The 27,053-nt window shown below is 35.4% G+C and overlaps 1 long non-coding RNA gene across 3 annotated transcripts in view; it reads right to left on the bottom strand.

Annotated features, from left to right (window-relative positions):
* Nucleotides 1-27,053, bottom strand: part of LOC136834318 (uncharacterized) — a 453,859-nt gene that overhangs the window by 117,392 nt on the left and 309,414 nt on the right. For all 3 annotated transcript variants that reach the window (XR_010851739.1, XR_010851736.1, XR_010851737.1), the window contains exon 4: nucleotides 21,089-21,143. This is a non-coding gene — a long non-coding RNA (uncharacterized lncRNA). The remainder of the gene's footprint in view (nucleotides 1-21,088; nucleotides 21,144-27,053) is intronic.

Raw genomic sequence — 27,053 nt, 5'->3', positions numbered from 1 at the left:
CTCTGCGCGCTGTACATAATTCCTCGCGGGAGGGTCCCCCTAGTTTTGGCTAAACTCGGCATGGCTGGATCATCGTAATAATAATTCCGATATTAGGTTTATTATACGTCCCGCTGATTTACCCTATCGATAATCCCGCTTACCGACGGGCGATATGTGATTTTCGCCCATAATGGGCGTCGTTTGCGGCCTTAAACAACGAAGGTCGTGGCCCGAGGCCGCCCTTAATCTGCCCTGGGTTAGGTCAGTAGCATCAGTCCCTCACTATTGCATTCTCTTAACTTTCTTCGAGATATATTTATCTCAGGGGAACTTTTACAATGCATCTCAAATCTGAAAGTAAAATCATAGCCTTAGGTTAGGATATTTTTAGCGGTTTCTATTTTAAGTAAGTTAACGCAAGCGTTACTGTGCTTTAGATGGGTTCCTGAAAACGTGTGGGAATAAAAAAAAAACTCTCTACAGTATATATGGATTTTTGAAATGCAAATCCCTTCTTCAAGCATATTCTACAATACCAGATCACATTTATTTATTTATTTCAAAAGTCTAAAAGTAATTTATAACTTTGCTTAATCATAAAATAGATAGGACATGCAATTAAGAAATTATTTTTCCACAATACGTTTTGAAAGAAATTTTTGCTGTCGCTATGACTCTCCAACAAATGGTCATTGAGAGTTAACAGTTTAAAATTTTCGATCTGTAAAAATTATAAGAATGTGATTGTAACAAACTTGGAAGAATGGCACGTTCTTGCCAAAGAAATGTCTCAGCATGTAAAAACAGCTTCAGAAGCCTCGTAGACACGACCACTCAGCTGTTAAAAGAATTTCTACACTAGTAGCTCAGGCCTTAAAGGCCTCATTACCGATTAAGAATCGGTGTAGGGGAGGTGCATGACGACTCTATCCGAATAATTTTGGAATGCTTTTGGATTTTCAAGCCACCACTTAAGATTACTACAGAGTAGTACAAAACATACGTATTATACACTTTAAAAACTGCTAACAGCATGCAAGCTGTATAAAAACAGCCATATCAAAAAATCAACATTTCAAAACTATGGCCTTTATAATGTCTCTTGTTCTATTTGACATTCACGTCTTGAAAGCAGTCCTGTCCCTAAAACACTTAACCCGAACAATGTTCAAGAGAAACATTTTAAAAATGACATGAAAATATTAATTATTAGTAAATAAAAAGATGAAAATAAGAGTAATTATTACAGAAAAAGTAGTCTTCAATAAGCGACACTACTGTTCTCGAGTAGCATTACCGGCGTTAACGAGAACCTATCGTGCCCTCTCTTTATAAGAGTAAGACAGAAGAATCTAGGCCGCTTCTCCAATTAACAAATCAATCTTTCTCTCTCTCTCTCTCTCTCTCTCTCTCTCTCTCTCTCTCTCTCTCTCTCTCTCTCTCTCCATGTCAAACGATGCTCTGACAGCAAATTAACCTTCAACAACCATTCTTTCGACATACGATATGTCATGTCTTATGCTAAAACTAACACTACTGCAACGAGACCATTTTCCTTCAAGTAAAAATCGTCGCTAACATTTTTAACTTCTTTTCTTCTACTCCACCAAGAACTCTCTTAAAAAGGCGAACTGGGCGAGAACGAAATATTTGTAACTTACGTTCTTTGTAACGCTGGGTTACGTGGGTATTCAATTGGCAAGCTGACATAGTCGACGGATTTGTGATCAAGCCACTAATAATTTCAAAAGACTCGTATAAAAAAATAGACCCAGCACCTTTCAAATTTCCAGTTAATACCGGATACAAACCAAAAGACGATGAGAAAAAGGTGAATAGTATAAACGCTGCGAAAGAATGCATTGATGAACTTTTAATATTCACATCCGTGGGCTAATCGTTTCTCGTATCGCTACCTCTCTTTATTCTTTTTTCTTTTTTTTTATTTTCACCAGCCTCTAAGTATTGGCGTCGGGTTACATATGCCGTCCAACAACACGAAAGCGTAAAAAATTTAATTGTAGATATACATGAACCAAAGATTACATTTTCTTTGTCCCTTTACACATAAGCCCGTAGTAAATTCTGGTAACTCCTCGTTCAAGTCAAGCAAAACGTTTGTGGCATGGGCACAGAGTCAACAAGTTCTTCTAGTTCTAAGGGACTAAGACACATAAGACGACACAAATTAGGACTCAGGGACATTAAAACTGGGATTCGAAGACATGCACAGCACTTTGCCCTTATCTAATTTTTTTCATTCCGCAATACATTCTTCCTTATTTTCTTAATCGAAGTATGACTACAACAAAAGCAACTGGCATTATCATTATAGTTTCGCCGCGTCCCCATACATCAAGCAACGACCATTTCGCTCTAAGATATACCCTCAATTTAGATAAAGATCAATGGACAAGGTGAAAACTCTCGCCTTGCATCTTGGCCGCTATCCTAAGATCTAATGTATGCAAAGTTTAATGGACCGATCCAAAGCAATATTTTCTACGAAAACCTTTAACTCGAGCACAGATCCCAAAGATACAATTAAACAGTGCTGATCAGACTTCAGAGTGCACTAATATTCTTTCGTTCGTTAATAATACTTAAGATGATAATTACGATCCGGATTTAGGCATTCATTAAACCCGAAACATTCCGGACTCTAAAAAAAAAAAAAAAAACAAGCTGTATCGTTACACAGGGATGCTCAGTAACTATTCCAGATCTAGTTGACCTGATTTCAGATCACATGAATTAAAACTCTTCATAATTACAGCTTTGACACAAGCATGTTGAAAGAGAACGGAACCGTAACTATGTCCAGGTGTGAATTCATAATTAGTGCAATTATCATTCTTTGCGTGATACAGGCTTTCAGCACATGCATCCGTTTCCTGATGATGATAACTGCCACTGTTATCTAGTGCAAGTTACCTTAACTAATATCTTAAAAAATAAGAAATATATATATATATATATATATATATATATATATATACACATATACATACATATATATATATATATACACATATACATATAAACTCATGTAATACCACGCCTCTGCCATTTTACATCTCGTCCCGCCTAAATTCTTTTTGTCTTCTCTTCAGCGCCTCCTGCGTCTCGAACCTTTGCCACGGAGGAGCCCCTTGCAAAACAGGTGTGTGTGGCAGGTTGCTGTTCTATATAGCTGGCCTGATTATATGTTATCAAGGCTGCAACTGGTCATGATTGCTACCGTTCTGCCGGCAGTGGTAGCCGCTTGCCTGATATATGCAATATAAAAAAGTAACGTTTACGTTTTTTATGGCCTCGGCGGTTATCCGGTAGCTCTTGGTGAAGACGATCATAGACGGGATCTTCACTCTGGTCCAAGTGTGGAAATGCAGTTATTGTTAATTACGAGCCTCCGAGAGCAGTTATGCCCTTTTTTTTGTAATCTCCCGGCAGCAATCTGCATTTTCCTCGATTGCTCTGCGTAATGAAGAGGAATATCATACTAAGGACATCAAGTTTCTCCTTGGAGGCGGTGTGCGCTCAGAGCTGGAAATGAATGCAGGAGGCAAGCGCTTTGGAATGCATGAGATAACATCTCATTTTTGGGCCATTTCTGTCGTCTATTGTTTTTTCCTAGACCGGGGAATGAAATTCATCTACCGGAATGTTCCTGGAGAAAATTATTTTTTGACAAGTAGTGCCAGCGGTCTCAACACTACTGAAAATAATACCATGATTTCCCCACACAGATTGTATGCATGCAATGTTATTAAATTTTCCTCTTGTGTCATTACATTTTGTCAATCTTTATTCAATGTGCGACAATTTAATATTTCATAAAATGTCTTAAAAGCAATTAACCAGTTTATCTGAATCGAAATAAATTCTCCTGATTTGATTTATTTGATTTTCTTGATTTATTTTGTGGTTATCTGATACCACGGCATCAACGATCACTCATCCCAGGAATTCGATGAAGCCTGTCATAATTTTAATCGGTACCATAAAATTATTTGATCCATTATCATTAATATTCACAATATGTAAGCAGTGTCATGGACTAATCAAAAAGACTGCAATTTGAACAGCGAGTTTTCAAAGGAAACCAAAAGTAACTTTATTACTGTATGATTAAAAATATGTTTGTAAGCATTATGACCAATATATATTCACCATAAATCACAAGAACTGAAGGGAATAATAAGCACATAAAAAGAATATAAAAGAGCGAAAACTAATACCGGAAACCCCTTTAACCACTGGAGCGTGAAGAGAAAATTGGCTTCCAAGACCTAAAGAGGCTTAAGTAATGTATAGTCTTCTTTAAATGATATTTCTAGATGCTGGACTCTGATATCGGAACTTGCACGGGCCTTGGACGAGAAAATAATGAAGCAATATAGGAAGATGCTGTTGCGATTTGCATGATTCCTCTCGGGTGAAGATTGGATGGTATTTTTCTGTTTGGTTTTTATTAACACACTTACACCGTCTTCACATCTGAATCTTGCTTTATGGTGTTATCAAAGGAAAACGTCCGATATTAAAGATGTCTTTGTTTATATAAAAAATAATAAAGCGTCTAAATGATCACGATCATCTTTCAGTGCACCACATACAACTCAACTCGCCACTCGGAAAATCACAATATTTCTCATTTAATTAATTATCGACTTATGCTTGCAGTCCGTTCCACCTTGCTTTACAAAACAAAGGTCGAGTTACTAACTATAGTTGTCTCCTAGAACACATGCAATCTTCAGTCACTGTGAACTTGTAACATCACTGCGTTCAGAGAGGCAAAAGCATTCTTATATTTAATGGAACTTCCTCCGTCCATTAACCTGCAAGGACGAGTCCATCCCACAAGACAGACTACCGCTTTCAAATCTCGGGCGTGTATCTATGGCTATAAAGCACCTGAACTGCTCTGAAGTTCTTTGATGCTCCGATCGACGCCCAACCCATCGCTGTAGCCATTTAAAAGGTCCTCAGGGTGTTCATAAATATTGGCTGTGCTTCCAGATGGTTTCTCTCTAACTTGTCTGAACAGCTGGTACCATTTTTTTAAAACCGATCCCTTTTGTTCTCTTTCCTTTTTTTCCCATCAATTATTCTTTAATTGTAACTTCGGTGTGAGTTTGTAATGGCTCGAATGTACTAATAATCATTCAAAGTGAGCTGATCTTTATCAAGGGAGCACTCTGACATGTGGCCAAGGTATCGCAAAGATAATAATACAGTGTGCACTAGTTTCTTATTCAAATTCTTCTTTGACTCATTGTAAGTAGTACGTGCTTACTAGAGATGTTTGGAGTAGCAACAATAATGAATAAACAAATAAACAAACAAACAAACAAACAAACAAATAAATAAATAAATAAATAAATAAATAAATATTTCATATGCAAGTATCAATAAGCACGACGCCTCATTATCGTCGCAGCAAAAGTGCAATGCACATCTTTATAAAGATGACAACTGATTTAAAATTATGCATTTAGGTGTGCGTAAAAGGTACAAGCTAATAATCATGTCAACAGCTATTTGCATAGAAGCTTATAGTATATATCAATTAATTCAACTGCTTTATTAATGAAAAGAAATCCCACTCATCTGCTATTTCTTAAAAGATTTTTTTTCTTTTTCAATACTAGCCCTTGACATTATTACCTTGTTTTTGACGTTCTTCTCGGCAGATTTCATGTATTCAAACAGGAAATTTCCCTAAATTCTGTCTTAAATCTCCTTACTTTAACAGAGTTGGAGTTAAATTTTCTTGTTTAATACTGATATTTTAAACGATACCACAACACTGTAATATACATCAAGTGAGACTGAATAATCCTTATGTTCTTTTCATAACATTAATTATGCACAATGGTTCTAAATGTGGTTAAGGGAGTAATGTGGTATATTGTAATCTTGCAAGAAATACTGACAAACTGAACCTCTCAAAACTACAATATTTTCTAAAGCATGCCAATTTTAATTAATCCCGGCATGACCAAATAACCAGAGTTTTCAAACTGTGGGTCGTTTTATACAATATGTACAATAACCTTCTACAGTCTCGGGTTTCAATTCCCTTAAAGTGAATTCATACTTTGCCTTTTTTTGTTGTAACAAGGACCTTTAGCTCTCATTTTACCAGCTTTCTAAAAACTCTGTTCGTACAAACCAACAACCTTGCTCCAATTTTTTATAAGTGTTTTGTTTGACATCTCGAATGCAATCATACTTCTGGATCGGGAGACGAGAAGAAAAGCTTTTTGATTTTTTTATACGTCCGCACTCCAGTAAAAGAAACACCCACTGTTCTAGGCTCCAGTCTATCTGGCTATCTATCTATCTATCTATCTATATATATATAGATAGATAGATAGATAGATAGACTGGAGCCTAGAACAGTGGGTGTTTCTTTGATTTAACTGCGGACGTATATAATACTGAAAAGCTTTTCCTCTCGTCTCCCGATCCAGATGTCTGATTGCACTCGAGATGTCAAACAAAACACTGATGAAAAATTAGAGCAAGGTTGCTGGTTTGAGCGAACAGAGTTTTTAGATAGCTATTAAAATCACAGATAAAATTCCTAGTTACAAAAAAATGCAGAGTGTGAATCCACTGTAAGAGAATTGAAACCTGACACTGTAGGATATATATATATATATATATATATATATATATATATATATATATATATATATATATATATATATATATATATATATATATATATATATATATATAAAAGGCAAATGCCACGGAGGAAAGTGAAAAACGGAATGGTGCTAGGCCTTTCGACTTACTTGCTAAGTAAAGGACAGTAAGTCGAAAGGCCTAACAAAACCTGGTTGTTTCCCTTTCCTTCGTGGAATTGGCCTTCATTTATATATTCATCACATTCAATATTTTCGTGATTCAGTTATACACACACACACACACACACACACACATATATATATATATATATATATATATATATATATATATATATATATATAATATTGTTGTCGACCGTGTTAAATAATCGAAAATAATTTTTTCACGTAGCTCCGAATTTTTTACGTGGTTTACTGTTTTAGATATTTGGCAAAAACAAATAATATTTTGCCTTTAAGAATATGTAACTACCCTGAAGTATATAATTTTCATATATGCAATCCAAGATTATCGTAACTAATCGCTGGAAATTAAGTTCGATACGCCAGTCTAAAGTTAGTGCTTACATTTCGCTGAAAAATTTGCCAAGTTTAAAATTTTATGAAAAACTGTAAAATGTGAAACCTTTTACATGGAAGTATTCAGGAATATGAGATAACTTTTTCCATCCGTTCGCAACTCTCGAACGCAATCACCTGCTCCCAGTGAAACCGAGTTTCCTTGCGTCCTATTAGCCCCTCAATTTGTAATGGCAGCGCACGTGAGTCCCAGTCATGATTGCCAAGTCCGTTATATTAAAACTATTTCCTTCGCGCTCTACTTTCTCCCCATTTCGTAAATAGTGACGAGGGGCATCAGCTGAGGGCGTGAATACTGGACTGTCATGAGATATTACGGTAGGTCTTCGTAGTCCTTGTAGGCACCTGAAGTATCTAGCATCGTCGGACCCCTATATCACAGTTAGTGAGGTAGCCAGCTATTTGATATACAGATACAGGGCCAATTGGAAGTAATAAATAACGAGCCATTGCGTGTCCGCTCTCCTTAACACCCGCTAAGGTAACAGCGGCTCTGCATGTCAATTGAGGCAAAATGGCGCCGGATTAACACGATCGACCCACACACTGACCTTTTTTTATTTGTTTAATATTAGTTCCACTCCGTTAGCTCTAATGGTTTTCTCTTCACAATGAGCACTGCATTCTGCAGTGACTGCCTGCCTTAGGCAAAAAACGAAACCAACAATAACATCAACTATAATTGTCGGGGGCTATTTGTAAACTCCACCATGCAAGATCAAGTTCCGATTGTCTCATCTGTAACTCCGCAATTAAGTATGAATTCTGTTCATTAGGACTGTTGTAAAACAATAGCATTTTCAAAAGGTTAGAAATCCTAATTTGATGTTAATTTAATATGTAAATTTCAATAAATGATAAAGTAATGAATTCACCTGATCATTAAACCAACATCACTACTCTCGATACAACAGCAATGAAAAATCTTTAAAATCTCAAGGTTTTAACAACTATATTGCAAGATATCCTTACCTAAAGTTTACCCTTGTTTGACATCATGATCTTAAGAAATCGCCAATGTATGAAAGAATAAGAATATGCGATCCAGCATCAAAGAAGAGATATACAAACAATTAACAACGTCGTTTAAAAGCCTCGATACTAAAGAAAAATGCTACAATGTTGGATAGACTTTTGTGTAAAGTCTAGGCTTATGTCACCTTTTTCAGAACAGACGAACTGAAAATTCGAGCATTGCATCTTAGCAAATGTTTCAACTCTCTGGGCCAGGAGGAAGAACAAATGAGAATCAAAACCTTTGCAGATGTGGGGAAAAAATTTATAGCAAGAAATAAAGAACATTATCAAAAAAGCTGTAAAGGACTATAACAATCTAAGGTTTTCGAACAGAGATGAGTGTTAAGATCATCCAAAAACCATACTTTCTAATGAACTATTTATTACCATAATAATGATTTTCATCAAAATGATATATTATATAACACATCCACATTCATTATAAAACAAACAGATAATCAATAGTCTCCCCAATGCGATTAAGGATGCACCCAAGCAACTTATTTGCCGGACGATCAAGGTCCCACAAGATAGACTTTTACCGACGTATTATTTCGTCATCTACAGTAGTTAGTATTCAATTTGTTTGTCAATTCACAAGCTATCCGTTTTCTTAACCTCCTAAACTACCTCGTGAAATAGCAATTTGAACACTTAGAGAGGAAATAGGAGGAAAACGGACAGAACAGTAACAAGAACATTACACGATGACCCTATAGCACGAATTTACGATTGTGCTCTCAAAACATTAATCATCAGATGACCATCAATATCTCCATATAAGAGGACTATAATCACCCAAACAGAGCGAGGGGCCTCTACAACGGACAAGACGATTCCATTCCGTTGGATCGAGTGGCCTCTACCCTTCTTAGGGGCCAGCCTCCAAAAAGGATACTTCAGGGACGCGTTTAATACCTTCCGGTGTGAGGGACGTTGTCATGCATCAGGAGTCGGGGGAGATTTATATCAGTGCTTTGCCCGAAGGATGCAATATTTGTCTTGTCCATTTGCAGGAGGATTTTGCGTCCAGGAGATAGTGGGACGTCCTTGCGGTTCTAAAGCCCCTTTGCTTTTCATTCGACCTCCTGGTGGGCCTTGATAAAAAGGCCTTCCCCGGCGGGAGAGGTCCTCCGCTTCGTCTTCCTGATTTGTTATTTCAGCTGGTGCCGTTTTTATTTACCCAAGATGATTGTGTCATTCGTCATCAGCTTCTGCTAATGGAATCCAGTGCTCTCCATGCAGCATTGCCACCTCCTCACGAGTCATAAGTCTCCCTTACGATTTGATTAAAAGGATCGAAGACCACATCAAATGGGTCTCGGAATGAACCATCAACGTTTAATGCGATGATTTTAGAAGCTTCATTAGGGAGCTCACAGACCATCAGAGGAGAAAGCGGCTGATAACTTCATCACGAAAATATGTCTGGTGTAATGCCCGGCTTGATCGCCTTGTGATAGAGGGGATGGCATACAATCCATTAAAATGATCAGGAAATCTGTAGGACTTCTAGTAGTTATTACCTTTAACGATTTGTGTTAGTCAGGCAACAGCTTTTCTTTGATTTCAAGGAGCTGAAACTCAGTATTACCCCTTGTCATGAACATTAAAATCTGAACGAAGGATAAGCGATGCTCTTAGTAACACAAAATGCTTTAGAGGAACTTATAATTTTTAAAAAAGAAATATACCAATAATAACTCGCTATAGCAGTATGATGGAGAAATGAAGAGAGGAGAATGATATGAAAATATGACGATCCCAATAATGTTCACACACATTCATATGAAAGCGGTACTAAATTCTGATCTTTTCTCTCTAATTACTTGTATTCGGCATCACTTAGTATTATACTATGAAACTGAGAGACATTATCACAGAAAAGACAGAGAGAGAGAGAGAGAGAGAGAGAGAGAGAGAGAGAGAGAGAGAGAGAGAGAGAGAGAGAGAGAGAGAGAGAGAGAGGCGTTTTCTACACAGAGTGCGCCTGTGGCAGAACATTAACCAATGACAAAAGGTTCCCTTCTTATCCGATCAGCGTCTACTTCTCGCCTTTGATTTATCGTGGTTCACAACAATTTATTTCGCTCTCGTGACTCTGTAAAGTCGGCGAATCGACAGATCGTGTAGATGTATGGGAGTTATCACGAGGGAAGCAAATGGCTAACAAGTGCAAAAGAATGTGTGAAAAGGCAAATTAAGTATCGCCTGCGATCACAATCTGCGATTGTAATGTATCGCGCGGGATTTTTCACGTGGGAGAGAGTTTTGAACTCTTTGGACATTATGCAATAATGAAATATTTTTATTTTTAATTGTTTTGTCATTATGTAATAATGAAGTATTTTTATTTAGGACATGAATGATCATGATTGAAAATTCTGTCACGGATATGGTGCCGAGTGATCCATAAACAGTTTTGTAATTAAAATATGGCCATCCTAAATATTTTTTTGTCCTGAAGACGTTGTTCTATCCTTAACAATTACCGCCCGTAGGAGGATGTTGATAAGACATTTTCTGTGAATATTTGTAAAAAAAAAAATCAATGTGCACTTTTTTCTTAATTTCTTTTCCTCTCCAAAATTTCCAGTAGAACTGACGAAGCGTGAAACTGCAGAATGAATGAATAACTCAAAATGAAATAATACTGAATGGTTTAACAACAAAAATGGTCACAGTCACCGAAAGAGCACCATTGAATAACGATATTCATATGAATGATTACTCACAATATCCACACTCACATATCACCCAGTTTATTCAAATAAATACCTCAAGATCATTACGTAACGACCATCAATAAAGAAATATCCCTAAGTAAAATGGGAACTGAAACGTCAGGAGCTGAGTATTCTGATTCAAGATTGGTGATCCTCTTATCAAATTAAGGAGATCCAATGGATGGGTGTGATGAACCTTGGCTGCTAGAAGCAGTCGGTAACACTGATACCAACCAGCTTTACATCGATAACACTGGGGAAGGAAAACCTACACGTAAAGTGCGCGATACGGATGATTTAACATAACTGCGCTCTCTCTCTCTCTCTCTCTCTCTCTCTCTCTCTCTCTCTCTCTCTCTCTCTCTATATATATATATATATATATATATATATATATATATATATATATCAGTCCCTATCAGTTTTAATGGAATGTACCCAGATCGATCTGTACTTACCAAGGGTTTCAGCCAGGTCCTGTCACTATTGAGATTTAACTCTCTCTCTCTCTCTCTCTCTCTCACACACACACACACACGCACGTACGAACGCGCGTGTGTGTGTGTGAGAGAAGAGAGAAATTTCCTCAATAGCGACAGGACATGGCTGAAACCCTTGGTAAGTGCAGATCGATTTGGGTACATTCCATTAAAACTGATTGGGAGTGTTAACTTAGGAAGTAAATTAAGTGCCAGATACTTGGTCTACTGCAATAGATCGTTATCGAGGTAGCAGGAAAGACCTCATCCCACTCTTAATCGGAGGGGTACCACCTCGAACTACCATCGGCAAGACATGCAAGTAGAAAAATATACTAACATACACGCATAAATACACACATACATATATATATATATATATATATATATATATATATATATATATATATATATATATATATATATATATATTTATATGCACATATGTATATACACATATGTATATGTATATATATACACACATGTATATATGCGTGTAGATGAGCTTATTTTATTGTATCAGTTTTTAGATTTGTGAACTACGTCGTCTATTGAAAGAGCTTTCAAAAATCGTAATTTCTTAATTTTATTCATGTAATAAACCAATTTTACGAAGGATTATAAAACGAATCTTTATATTTAATGTAATATCAAATTATTATGTTTAAGGAGCGGAAAATCTCTGAGTGACTGATTAACGGACCACTAAAGGTAACACTATGCCCAATTTGGTTAAAGTCTGGCATTAGAGATGATTTTGAACAAGATTGTCAATCATAGCATAACACACTAAGACTAATAAGAATATTTCACAACAAAATACTTGGAAGAACGATGATAACACTTGTAATATTAATACTGAATGCTCATGACATAATTAACAAACGGAAACAATAATCGAAATAATTACAAAACTAACAATAAGAATGAAATTAAAACAGACCGATGGAAAAGATTACAAGAGAGCTTCTCAAAGAGCAATAATTTTCAGTCTGAGTTAAGGTCATAAAGTGTCTAACTTCATACCATACAGCAACGGTACCGTAAGACAAAAACCTAGTAACTTTCCAAAACGAAACAGACATCACTCTCTCTTGCCCCTAACGAATATGGACGCGAAATACCATAAAACACTGATTTACACCTCTGGAACAAAACATGTTGCTTCTCTTGTCAAAAGGCTATCGCTACCTTCATCTTCACAAACTCTCAAAAAAAGATAAAAAAAGAAAGAAAAAAAAACTGTTGCTTGTGTAGCTTACGATGGTGGACTGTGTTGTGGAGACAATATTTATCTGAATGTTTAACTTATTCATCCCCATTTTGTTTTTGCAATTTCGGAAAGACGGAGCAGTAGAAATCTCTCTTAATTTCTGTCTTCGCTTGAATCCGAATCTTAATTCCTATCTTCAATCGCATCAGGATTTTAAAATGTTTTCTCCCTCCCATTGTAAGTAGTCCAACAAACCGCCTTGAGGATTCTTCCAAGCCTCACAAGAAAGGGAAAGAGAGGTGGCCGAAGTAATGGAAGTTATATGGGGCACTCACCAAGGGCCGGCTCGTGCAGAGCCCACTCATGCTTGAATTACTTCACCCCAGAAAAACCCTCAAGAAGAAAGTCACGGTCTGAGCTTTGAGCAAAGGAGGAATTAGGAATCAGGCCTTGTTTACACCTGTTTTGTATTTCCCCATATCGTGTTTGGGTCGCGGCCTCTTTCTGGCTTTGTTATTACCTACAAGGCAAGGCCGATGTTTACGAGGAGCAGCGATTTCCCTACATGGAACAGTGATGTTCTCAGTGGCCAGTCATTGTTTGCAGACTAAATACTTTTCAGAGAACGTCTCTAAAAGTGAAAGGGACTTTGAATGGGACAGGAAAATGGGTCATGATTTTTTTTTTCCAGGTTTCTTCTCGCTTTATTTTTGGTTGTTGCACATATTCACTATTCAATAGAAATTAATATATGAAGTTTTTCGTTATTCACCAAGGTCAAGGTTTCATTTTTTTTGGGCCGAGTGTTATCCTTAGCGTGGCATTATCAAACAGTGTTATTAAATCTGATATCAGATATGTAAAAGCTTGATTTGTGACATACTGGACTTGGTACTTTTGCACAATCAACTACAGGAACGATATACAAACATACAGACAACACACATATATATACAATCACATATTATGTATATATATATATATATATATATATATATATATATATATATATATATATATATATATATATATATTATATATAATATACATATAAACGTATATGTGTGTATATATATATTATATATATATATATATATATATAAAATATATATATATATATATATATATATATATATATATATATATATATATATATATAAATCATCAACACACAATCACGTGTGGAATAATAAATTTCTGATCATCATCTCAGGTGAACGCCCTTGCTTTCCATGGTCTCTCATAACGCCCTTTGCTTTCCACCTGATCGATCCCGACGTGAGTCAGAAATTTATATATATATATATATTTATATATATATATATATATATATATATATATATATATATATATATATATATATATATATATATATATATATATATATATGTGTGTGTGTGTGTGTGTGTAATTCTAATAGCCACAATACATTTTTGATTATTGTAACTACAGAAGCCGAAAATATCCAAACGGAAGAAATGAAGAGCTTGTGAACGTCGGTCGCGTGAAGCGAATCCGCATTACCATATTCACAAGGATGGCGTTGCCGACCTGACCTGGATATTTTCGGCTTGCTGTTAGCATATCCAAAAAAGCGCGAAGAATTCGAGAAGTTAAGAGGGCATTGCCTATTAGAATTACATATGTGTCTGGTCAGTGACCAGTAGATTCTACACACACACACACACACACACACACATATATATATATATATATATATATATATATATATATATATATATATATATATATATATATACATACACACACACGCATACATATTTAATTATATATATATATGTGTGTGTCTGTAAAGGACTGTAGTTGACCAGTGAAATTCTGTATATATATATATATTATTTCATATATATATATATATATATATATATATATATATATATATTATTACATATATGCAAAATCCCCCTCCAAAGCAATGCAACGCTGAAGGACCACTTATTTCACGCGCTCAATCCTCCACTCATAATTCCCTTTTAATTAGGTATGGATTTTTTAAAGTCTCCTAGTGCCTCCAGGAACCAAGGAGACTATTACTTGCTATTCTCCCCGGAATGGTGCGAATTACATGTCAAAACCATCCCCATCTTTCGTTCATCATTATCCCATTTGCATTAGTAATTTCTGTAAAGTTCCTAATGGTATTTTTTCTAACTATCCTACCATCTAGCTCCTATTATTTTTCTTATAACTTTATTCTCAAGTCGACAAAATCCTTTATATATAGTTTCACTTGTCATAAAATGATTCATGTCCGTATAGCAACAGACTGTAATAGACTAATGCACAATCAATTTTCGTATGCAGTTCAGTCTATTTAATTTCCAAATCTTATGTCACTTCTACTGATTGATTTGTCCAGTTTAGTACTTTTACTAAGTTCCACGTCACGAGATCCTGTACAAATATCTCGTTAATCTTCTAATACATGGAAGACTGAAACTCATTATTCCTGTTTCCATCTAACGTAATTTCGTTCCTTTGTGGACTCTCTGTCCTCATTACTTCTGCTTTCTTAGGCTTTCTTAGATTTATCTTTATTTTGAATCTCGTTTCTTTAGGTATACGATGCATTTCATTGAGCAAACCTTGTAAATCTTTTGTTTTTTTTTGTTAACTAAAACAACATAAGTCTGCCAAGTGAATACTGCTTCTCCAATCTCCATCCATTTTGTTTTACTGTAAAATCCATGAGAAGGGCAGAAAGCAAAGGTGACATAACACTCCCTCTAGCACCCCACTGCTGAAAATTCACTTGAAAAGACTCCATCAGCATTAACTTTGCATCTGATACGACAATGAATAGCATCACCTGGTTTCACACATAGAAGAAATATCATATCGTACCATATCCACCCCCACCTACACACAGACACACACGCACACACATATATATGTGTATATACAAAAATATATACAGTATATATATATATATACATATATATATATATATATATATAAATATATATATACATATATGTATATATATATATATATATATCTACACACAAACACAAACACACACACACACACACACACACACATATATATATATATATATATATATATATATATATATATATATATATATATATATATATATATATATATATATATATATATCAGTAAATTATTTCAAGAAACATGAATTCGACATTAATAAGCTATCCGTGCCGTAATACTGAAAAATATATGTAAACATACGCGTGCATGTAGGTGCATATACAATTGAAGCATGTTGCAAGGTCCTGCAATGGTGAAAATATATTTTTAGATTCATATTTGTTCAAGGAGGAGACACGAGCAGAAAAACCAAGCGACTAATTTCATGTTTCCCCTTAAAAATGGAAAAACCCTAACACCACGATGTCTTTTGTACACGCCTAAGAAGAAAAAATAAAAATAAAACATTCCTTTCATAACCTACTCCTGTATCGTGACTTGTTAGCATGATGTTACCATCAGCTTTACCTGATCATCTCGAAGATAAATGCGGAAAAATCATGGCTGGACTGGAATGTCGCATCACACAGAGAAAGAATAAAAAAAAAAAGTCTCCCGCGTCGTGTGTGTAGGTTTAGAAGCTGATGAGGGTTACGTTTTTCGTAAGAGGAGAATCACACACGCACACGCAAGAAAAAAAAAATGTCCCCTTTCAAAATGAGATTTTCCTTACGTCCAGACGTTCCTATTTACACAAGGGTTAAGGCATATCATGCCTCCTCCAATCCTCTTACATGAACGATTCGGGTATCCTGAAATTGAGACCATGATAAGCCTTGACTGTAAAGTTATTTAGGAAATAAATATAGAAACAAACCAAAAAATAAATAAATAAATATATGGACGAAGTAAAACAAACGCATCAATTCAGCCCGGCTATATTTGGACGTACAGAAAGACAACATCTTTGATCAGAGTGCAAATAAATGTCAGTAAAGTTTATGCATTATATTCTTTGATACAGAGCTGGATCAGCCCTCAAGGTTCCAACAATGTTATGAGTAAAGTCAATAATTCTGTAAATGCACCTGATGCCTTTGCATATTATATATTAATAATATCGTCCTCCATCGGGAATAAAAAATAGACAACAACGGGTGGGCAGGAGAGAGAGAGAGAGAGAGAGAGAGAGAGAGAGAGAGAGAGAGAGAGAGAGAGAGAGAGAGAGAGAGAGAGAGAGTTATTAATTAGAGAAGCGGACTAAATTTGAAATTATGGGGTTCTATACTAAGGAGAGTCATCATCCAAGAATAAAATGGCACAACGAACCAAGTGATCGACATTGAACAGAAAGACCTGAATTACTTTAATACGAAAGAAATACTTTTACGGCAGCAGGTCAAAAGATGAATTGTTTTATTGCACTCCACAAACTGGTAAATTACAACCCAAACGAGTGGATGCTGATCTACATGGGATGAGGATAATAGTCCCATGCCTTATTATACCCCGACTGCGACCCATTACAATCGAATAATTACCACACGCATAGTTCATGGCTTAGTTCAACCGAGGCACAACGTGTTTTAATTTAATCAGTCACTCTGGGTCTGAAATTGACCCTGGCTCTTCTTATCAGTGTGGCGAACATTCCACTATTCCTCACAAACACACACACACATATATATACTGTATATTATATATATATATATATATATATATATATATATATATATATATATATATATATATATATATATATATATATATATAAAAGTTGGAATAAAAGTGGCTCCGTTATCAATTCTTTATTGATGGAGTAATGCGAAAAGTCACGAGAAAGAATAACAAAGATAACATATAGAGATATGCTTGAGAACGAAACAATGCTGACTGGGGAAGTAAAGAGATGAAACAGATATCAGTGAAAACACCTTGAAAGTGTTTGTAGAGGAATCAGTTGAAAAGAATAAGATAGTATAAGGTTTTGGTGAGGATGGAACAATTAATGTTAATATGGATGGCAGAAAAATGGAATGAGTTGATTCATAAAGATATTGGTAATAAATATAGCGGTCGATGGTAGGATGAGAGAAGAGGTGAGTCAAAGAATTGTGATACTAGGATCTAGGTGGGTGTGTGTGTATATACTGTGTGTATATATATATATATATATATATATATATATATATATATATATATATATATATATATATATCGGTGTGTGTGTGTGTATATGTATATGTATATGTATACATATACATATATATATAAACATATTTATATATGCATATATATATGTATATATATACATATATATACATATGCATAACTGAATACTACAGAGGTATACTAATAAACTTGCATAAGGTGCATAAGCTCAGGTTGTAGGGTTGCAGATCGTTTGATAAGAAGAAATGCCCACTAAATATCAGACAATCCTATTCCCTTGGTCTCTTTAATAAAAAAAAATAAAAATGTATACACATACATATATGCGTAAAGTATATATAAATACTGCCTTAGGAGAAACCTTTAGCCCTGGCACAAGTAATCAGATCAACAGACAAATATACAGCTGTTACGTCAAAATCACTGTTTCTTCAACTTTCATATTCAGTAAAGTAACACACGCAGGAACCTTTGATTTGGACTTAAGACAACACTGCACCCAAAAGCTAATTCTCTTCTTTCCTTAAAAGCTCGTACTCACACTATTCTTGCTGTTTGTTCAATACAATTAAGCGCCAAATTTTGACCTTTGCAATTGTGCTTGAAACGAGTATTTGAAACGATTTTATAATGAAATTCTCTTAAAACTTCTTATCGAAGTTCCCTGCTTCGACTGCACGAAGTAAGGATATATATTTTTGTCTGTCGGCCTTATATTCAAATTGAAAGTCTAACAAAAAATTGAATTATTCTATTTTCGTTTCTAATATTCGTAGTAATAGCTTTTTTTCTACTCTAATTCTAGATCAAAATTCTCACAAAATTTTAAATATTTTGTCTAATTTTGATCCTTATAACAGCAGTTAAATATGTTTTGAAATCAGCTTAATATTTAACATACATTCTAGCAAAAAATCTTAATGGTTCGTCTTACTCAATCTGCCAATTGCTGTAACATCTACATCCATATTTTGACTAAATTTTAAAATCTACGAAAATTTCAAATGCGTTTTAAAATCGATTCTACGAAGAAATATTTTGTTCAGTAAAAAAAACCGAGTCATAACTGCATATACTGTACAGTACATCGTCAAAAGCACTTTTAGCCTGTAAATAATATCATCGCCAGGAAACGAATTATTTAAAATCTGAAGAAAAACCTAAACTTATCTCTGTGAGGCAAGCGCTCATAATGCTGGAGACTTGGCCACTCTCCAGACCAAAAGGGCCACTTGGTTGGTTCGATGGCCATCTCGATTTTAACTGATGCCTTTCAGGCCAGAGTTTACCTTGTTGACTTACTTACGGGTTGTCCAGTTCCCGACTCCTCTGTTCTCGTCCTCAAAACCTTTACAAAGCAACACAATAACATTTTCACCGGCTTTTGTCTTTCCTGTTGAACACGACAAAGCCTCCTCCATTCTCCTCAGAACACCCCAGCCGGAGAGGAGGCCACGCCTTCCAATTTGTAGAAAAAGAAAACGGACCTTGTCTCAGGGGGGACTGACCTAGACCGCTCTTGTCTCGTGTTTCACACATTTATTAGATCAGACTGGAGGATAACGTCGTCCAGCTAGTCAGAATCATTATCTCGTCTCTCCCACAACGGCGATCTTGTTTCTCAGCTCACCGATTAAAATGTTATTTACGAGGTGATATTTCAATTATCTATTACAACTTGATATATACCTTATAATCACCTAAGATTATTTACATTGCTTTTTCTTATACTTCACAGTTCCCAATTACGTTCCTCATCTAGAGTTCATGACCGTCATACATACATACGTGTATATATGAATACATACACAAATTTAAACATATATATACACAGGTAGATAGATATATAGAAATACTGAATTTCTTAGGTCGGTTATCAAAAGATGTACAATATTTTGGGTAATATAAAGAATATAAGATTACACGACAGACAGCAATTGCATCGTACATATGCATGGAATATGCCAAACAGGAAGAACATTAAGAACTAGATTAAGTGCACTAGGTGACTACAAAGATCTTCAGAATAGCAAAAATAAAAATTTGAGAATGTTGTCAATCTTTTAAAATACTGGTCCTCCAGAAGCATCGATAAGGAAGACTATAATTATGTTCTAAAATGCTCCCCCCCCCAAAAAAAAAAAGCTCAAAGCTTCTGTTAAAATGGCGCTTCTTCCCTCAGCCAACGGGCATATATATTTCTGAATACGGATAACACTAATATTTTACTTATAGGTGATATTTTCAAGTACTTCGCAAGAAAATGTAGGTAATGAAGAGTTTGTCTCATTTACTAAGGACCTTATAGTTATCTGGATGTCATTAAAATAACACGAGGAAACGAACTTCGTCTTTTATTTTCGTTTTAATTTTTGTCACTGTCAGAATGGGAAACACGTAGCAGGTATCCCTCCCTTAAATAGCAAAGCTCACGCATTTAAGACGGCATTGAAATGAAGGCGGATCTCTATTTCTGTCAACATAAAATCGGTTTTTCCGTAAGCTTCTATGTTAGTGTTCAACTTGTGAAAGCAATTTCTAAAAGCGTACATAATTCTGAATTCTGCCCCGTTCTTTCAATCTTTCTTTTAATGTTCCTTCACAAGTTGTTTTTGAAGGAAGCACTTGATAACTTACATTCCCATTACGTTGGAAGTAGGTTACTTTAGAATGAGTAACATGCTCATCTCCCATCCTTATGCTCAGTTTTCCTCTCTCACTTCCAGCAAATGGTTAACTTGAAACTCGAAGGACTATGATGATTTATAAAACCATAGGGAAACAAAAGGTATACAGTAGCAAAGGAAACGGCAGATAAATTCAAATTCCTCTTGACGAGTAGGAATGTGTATGTGTGCATAATAATAATAATAATAATAATAATAATAATAATAATAATAATAATAATAATAATGTTATTATTATTATTATTATTATTATTATTATTATTATTATTATTATTATTATTATTATTAAACGTGAGACTTTAAAAAGCGCAAAGAATGAATGGAAAATGAAATGTAGAGAAAGAATACGATACAGATGGAAATGTCATTTATAATAATATTGATGGAAGTAGCAAAATAATTAGGGATGATCATGATAATCTGTAATGGATTTTGGATTGATAAAAACGGTGAAATGACCCAGTTAAATGGTCTCTTCATTGTACATTAGGATTTGACTCCTAACTTACTGTCCACGAAAAACAGTACCAACGAAATCGCAGTGGCAACAAAAAGTCAATGTTGTTAGGCAGTCAAAATAAATAATGATTTTTTTACTGGTACTTACCACACACACGAACATTATCGGTAGACGAAAAACTGCATATGACAAAGAAACGTGCCTGGAAAAAGAAAGGATTGTTTTAGAACATGACTTTACACTGGATCATAACTAAATACTATACAATTAGATTAGGAACAACAATGATTTATCAGCACTGAGCTTGTTTACCACAGCACAGATCTAAACGGAACACTTCAGAACTGAAATGGGAACAAAGTATTCTGTTTCTAAACCATTCGATCTCTCGCGGTTCCATGTGAGATTCTGAGTAACTTTAAGGAAATCAGCCTACAGTGAATCATTTTCGAAATAGTATTATGTGAATCAGTTTGCAATGCGAATGTACACATTCCTATTTACTATTTAACGAAAATGGGTTTGCACCGTTTCAAGAGGTGTTCACAGCGAACCATCCTGATTTTCTGGAGTTCACAGTAACTTGCTGTCAACTACAACAGAGGAACCATTAAGCGATAGTAAGCATGATAATATCTCAAGAAACGTCTGAGGTTCAAGTGAATCATGATTTTCACAGAAAATAACCCTAAAAGCATTAAAAACTCAATGCTCTTACCTCCCGAATGCCTCAAAAATGGAAGAAGAGAAAATAAGACAAGCCCAAAGCAACAGTTAGGCTAACCATACGATGCAGGGAAATAGGAATATGGAACGAAACTTCATAGTTTGTAGAAATTATTATTATTATTATTATTATTATTATTATTATTATTATTATTATTATTATTATTTTGCGTTTTCACGACTCTGGCCACGCTATAACATCTTCCTTTCTAAAGCTTTGGATTTTTCTCGTGTTGCATTTTCAATATTATTACTCAAAATGATAGTAAATCAACAGATCGAAATGTGGAAAGATTTAAAGTATGAAACTACTTTCCGGCAAGAAAAGCAGAGGCGAGAAAGATGATTTTTTTTTTTTTAACACCAGATGACCCATAAGTTAGCCGCGTTATCTTAGTCTCATATGGAAGAGCCCTGACGAATATGGCGAAAAGCCCATCAAGCCCCGAAAACAAGGGAGCTAAGCACACCTACTTTCATTGACAGATATCCCAAGTGTTAATTACCCACAGGTGAGATACGATCCCCCAAAACACTGAGAGTCCGTCCACTCCTGCAAGAGGGTAACACCATTAATGTGGAAAATCCTAGCGGTATTTTGTAACGTGTTTATTATCTTCAGCAAAAATGAGCAAGCCTGTCTGAAGTTATTTCGTACTTAACAAGCCAGATACATGAAAATGAAAAAGCTGTCAGAGACATCGACCCCACAAAGAATTGGGAAAAGATGCAGAGAGAGAAGAAGACATGAAAATGGATTTTTTTTTTTTTTTAGAATACACAGGTTTTCCCAATTCTCAGGTAACATTTGGGATGAAGATGCTAGTCCATGTCCTCTTTCATAATTGCCACGATCCAAGACAGTTGGTTAACCACCAAGTACATCATTCATTGCCGAAGTCAACATTTAACGTAACGTGACCACATCAGTCCGTTCTCGCGTGGGACTCCAAACCGTATTCTCTCACTACTGAGGCAAACGTTTTAACGCAAGAAGCTTCAATATTCCTCTAGAATGTAACGTTTTATAAATGTGATAAACGTACAATGTTTTCTAGATCAGCTGACCTGTGTGTAAATCACAACGATAATTATTCGTAACAAGCCATCAGGAGAGAAAAAGTTCCTCGAAGTGAATTCCGTAAAGTCACCGTCCCTTCGATTTCCGCCGACCATCGACCCCGGCCCGAGAGCCAAGCCTAACATAACACCCTTATATGATATAATGGTATTTCACAAGCGCTGGGCTGCGCTTGTTCTCTCGTTATTCGGGCGAAGTGACGGTGCAGTTATAGCGGCACCCTCGCCTTCTGTTACCTTCAGCACCTTTGTTTCGAGACTCGTAAACGCCCGTCGCAGTCCATACGGCGCGCCATTAGCGTCACTCATGGTTTTCTGCGCGGGGAGGGATGCCCTACGGAATGGGAATTAATTGGGAGAGTCCTCAGATACACATCGCCCTCCGAGTTACTTTCACTTCGATAAATCTCGACTCGTCGATTTTATTTCCGATCTGACTGGAAATGGTTTTCGTAAAAAGTTGTAGTTCAAATTTTACTAACTGATGACCCAGGAAAAAAAAAGAAGTCTCATTTGTCGTACCTACAATTGCTGAATCATATTCTTCGACTGATTATAAGAAAACGCGGCTGATAAGAATATCTTATCGACCTCAAGTGCAATAAAGTTTCTGCTTTAAATGACAGAACTAATTTGCAATCAGGTCAGTTGACCGATATTGACACTTCAGCTCATAAGTTCCTGGATAGTGAAACATTAATGCGAGTTTAAAAAAAAAATGCAAGTATGCGTCAGTGCTTTAGGTGCTACTGGCGCTAGAATAACACACACACGAATTCTCCTCAATTACAATAAATTTTTCAAACGAGTTTTTACTCGATTTATATTCTAAAATTGGTAGACTATACATTTAACTCGTTTTTTAGTAAATAATAAAATAAAAATTTCTTCCCAATAAACATTAATCGCATTCAGAGAGACCTAATTGTGTAAAAGCAGCATTATCAGCCCCTACCCACACACACTACAAATGAAAAAGCATGTAGACCAGAATTACAATGATTCCAGATGACAGCTGATGAATACATGTTATGTCTGCATGGTTATGCTAAGACAGGAAGGGGTAGTTTAGTACACGCAGGAACGTTAGTTGATTGGGAGTTAAATGTTAGATCAAGATACGTAAAAGAACCAATTTATATTAATATAATAACATAGTTTAGACTGTAAAGGAACCAAGTTATATAATATAATATAAAAATGGTTTTCTAAGCAGTCTAGCACTTCCTGATTTTTCTCAAATTTTTGTCCATACACCAGTATCTTCGTCTCCCACTACCCTTCATTCCACAAGATGAATAACGCAACGCACGCATTTCACAGGTCTGTTTTATCCCATTCCTTCAGAAGTGAATGGCTCGCTAGAACCAAGGCCCAAGTGCCTCGCTTTATGCCATAAACACAGTTCATCCATCCAACCTGTCACGCCTCCACATGACCAAACAACTTCGTCACACCAATTCGTTTTACTTTGCTAAAAAATTTTATGACACCTCGGTATTCATATTCTGCTCACGCAATTCATTTTCCATGTACTTTAAAGACATAAAAACTAAATGACTATATTCTTTTCTTCCTTGAATAGTGTGCAACCATAATGATATTCTGAAGAGAAAAAGCACCTTAGTACCGAAATCCTATGGCATAATTTTTTTTTTTATCTTGAACTTCAAATATACAAATGTCTTTCTTTCTGAAACAGTTGTAACCTGTCTTCCCTTATTCTGCCATAATCCGTAGAATCTATTCTCAGAGGTCTTTGCAAGTCTACGCATTCGCGTTCCGTGTTCCTATCATTTGTACTATTATTCATCCCACCATATTCTGGGCTTCCATTTACTTCCATAATATTTTTCTTGCTAGCCTTTTTTCCAATCTTCACCACTAACTGCAATCTCACTTTCTTTCATCGAAAGTTACATCTTTCCTTCACAGTAACAAATGTTGACTTCATTATTTCCAAACATTTTCTATTCCACATTCCATCCACTCCCTACTTCAAAACTTGGATCTGTATCACACAATAATCTTAAGCCCTCTTTCACATGATAACATACTTTCGGGCCTCCCTTTTACCCTAGAAAATTCTACAATTCATTAAAATGTAACTCAACTACATTAAAAATATGACCATCACTCAACTTAAACCTTCCTAAGTTTCTTTTTAATACATGATCTTAGTTATTAGAATCTTGGTAACACCAGTGGTAGGTTCCATAATAAAAAAAAAGCATGATGTATTCAACCTTCCCATATAAACTTTAAGCTTGATCCACATCCTCTTTCTTGCTTAAAACCAAACTTGTCCCTGTTAAGTGACCTTGCCTATTCTCAGTCAACACCTTTCTAATGATCGATGTACAGTGCAATGCTACTCCCCGACTGAGCTTACATTTTCCTTTATGGCACTCTTCATTACATAGGTAGCCTCTTTGAGTTATTGTGACCTTTCTTTCTCCTTTTTACCAACTACCTTCCTCATTCTAAAAATCAACGTTCACATATGTTTTCAGATTAAGAGCCTTCATCTCTTACATATTTCATTCTTCTCTCCACTTCTGCCTGAAGTTTCCGATCCGAATTTCGCCAGTACATCGCCATTTCATTTTAGCTTTATTATTTCGCTAGGGCGACTCTTCCTCAATGAAATTCAGATTCAACAAGCCCCCCTCCCCCAACATTTTCGGTAGTTCTCACTTTGTCTTTGTCAGTTTTACTCGATTCATTCTTACCTTTTTATTGTTTCCATATTAAATTTTCAAATCTTACAATGATATTTACACACTTTTTTCACTGTATAAACTTTTTCTTCCTTCAAAAAAACTGCTTTATAACCTATTGCTCTCCCATCAATCCAGAAAACCATCTCTTGACATTTAAAGTCGCCATCTATTACTTATTCCATAGGTTTATTTTAATCCCACATTTTACCCATCTTATGAACGACCACTACTTTCTATCTGTTACACTCGACTTTCTTCTTGCACAATTCGCCCTCCACCACTTAGCAATTTTAGTCTTTTTCTCTAAAAATTAATACATGAACCTCTGGCTACTCATCATAGCCTTCCATTTACTCTGCCCTAACGCAAAATCTGACACTTTTTTCCAGTTTCCCGAGATTTTTTCTGGAGATTTTTTCCCGTCAGTTATCTTAATAAAAAGGATAGTCATAACATTAATTTTTAATACTATTTCCTTTACACTAAGCCTTTTCGATTAAATGAAGGTGGCTCCAGAGGAAAAAAAAAAACGCCACTGCCTCACACACCCTTTAAAACGCTAAAACTTTTATTAATATTAATGTGCCTGAGAAATAGTTCAAAAGGGAAATAACAACGATTTTTACAAAAGCAAAATTATAATGTAATACTTTAAGTGTAGCCTATTAAGGTAATAGTAACTGAACTGCTGAGAAAAACAAATCCTCTTGCTTTTAGTTATCCTAAAACATCGTTTCAAAAGTTACTTTTATTCAGAACAAAAACTAATACTTAGAGGGCTTGGCGATTTAACTAAACTTCCTCCACAGAGTGTGATAAATCTTGATAAAGATTTTACGCGACAATTAAACACAGACATTCGGTCGGTTGTAGTCGCTACAAGTACGTTATTTCTAATCCTGTGACTAACATCAATCACAGTGTGTCTGGGATGCATAACAGATTGCTTGTTGGAGTGTCAGGTTCTTGATAAAGCCTCGGTGGAGATGATAATTACCATATGCTTCTAGGCCAAGGAAGCCATATTTATTAGTTAAGGTCATAAAAAATCATGATTAATGTTTCATGTTCTCAGGAACTGGCTACGATCTAATGATCCCATGCAAATTAACTGTAATTACATGTTTCGACTTTTAACAACAACAGTTTGATGAACGGAGGCGTTTTATCTGTAAAATTTTATTTTTATTTGTTTTACTTATATGATCATACACACCTTCATACTTACTTAAAGAACGATGGGAATGTTTGATAAATTGTCTGTCTTATAACACAGGGGGTTTCTTTCATATACTGAAGTATTATTGATCACAGAAAATAGATCTATAATACTTGAATACTACGTGGGTATAACTGTTGGTCTTCTGGCAGCCTATAACAAGTTAATAATGAACACTATTATGAAGAACTGCTTGCCAAATTTTTAAAAGCCTTTTCCTTTATATAAATAAAGAAAGACATTGCAGAGCTTATAGCATTTGGAACTACTAATTTGCTGCGTACAGTGCTAGATATGTTGCAATGGCGACTGTGAATCATATAAAAGAGTATAGAGAAGTAAAGAGAGGACACTCGTGCCTCAC

Source organism: Macrobrachium rosenbergii, chromosome 53 (genome assembly GCF_040412425.1).
Source record: "Macrobrachium rosenbergii isolate ZJJX-2024 chromosome 53, ASM4041242v1, whole genome shotgun sequence".
NCBI lineage: Eukaryota > Metazoa > Arthropoda > Malacostraca > Decapoda > Palaemonidae > Macrobrachium > Macrobrachium rosenbergii.
This window is presented reverse-complemented; position numbering and strand designations above follow the sequence as displayed.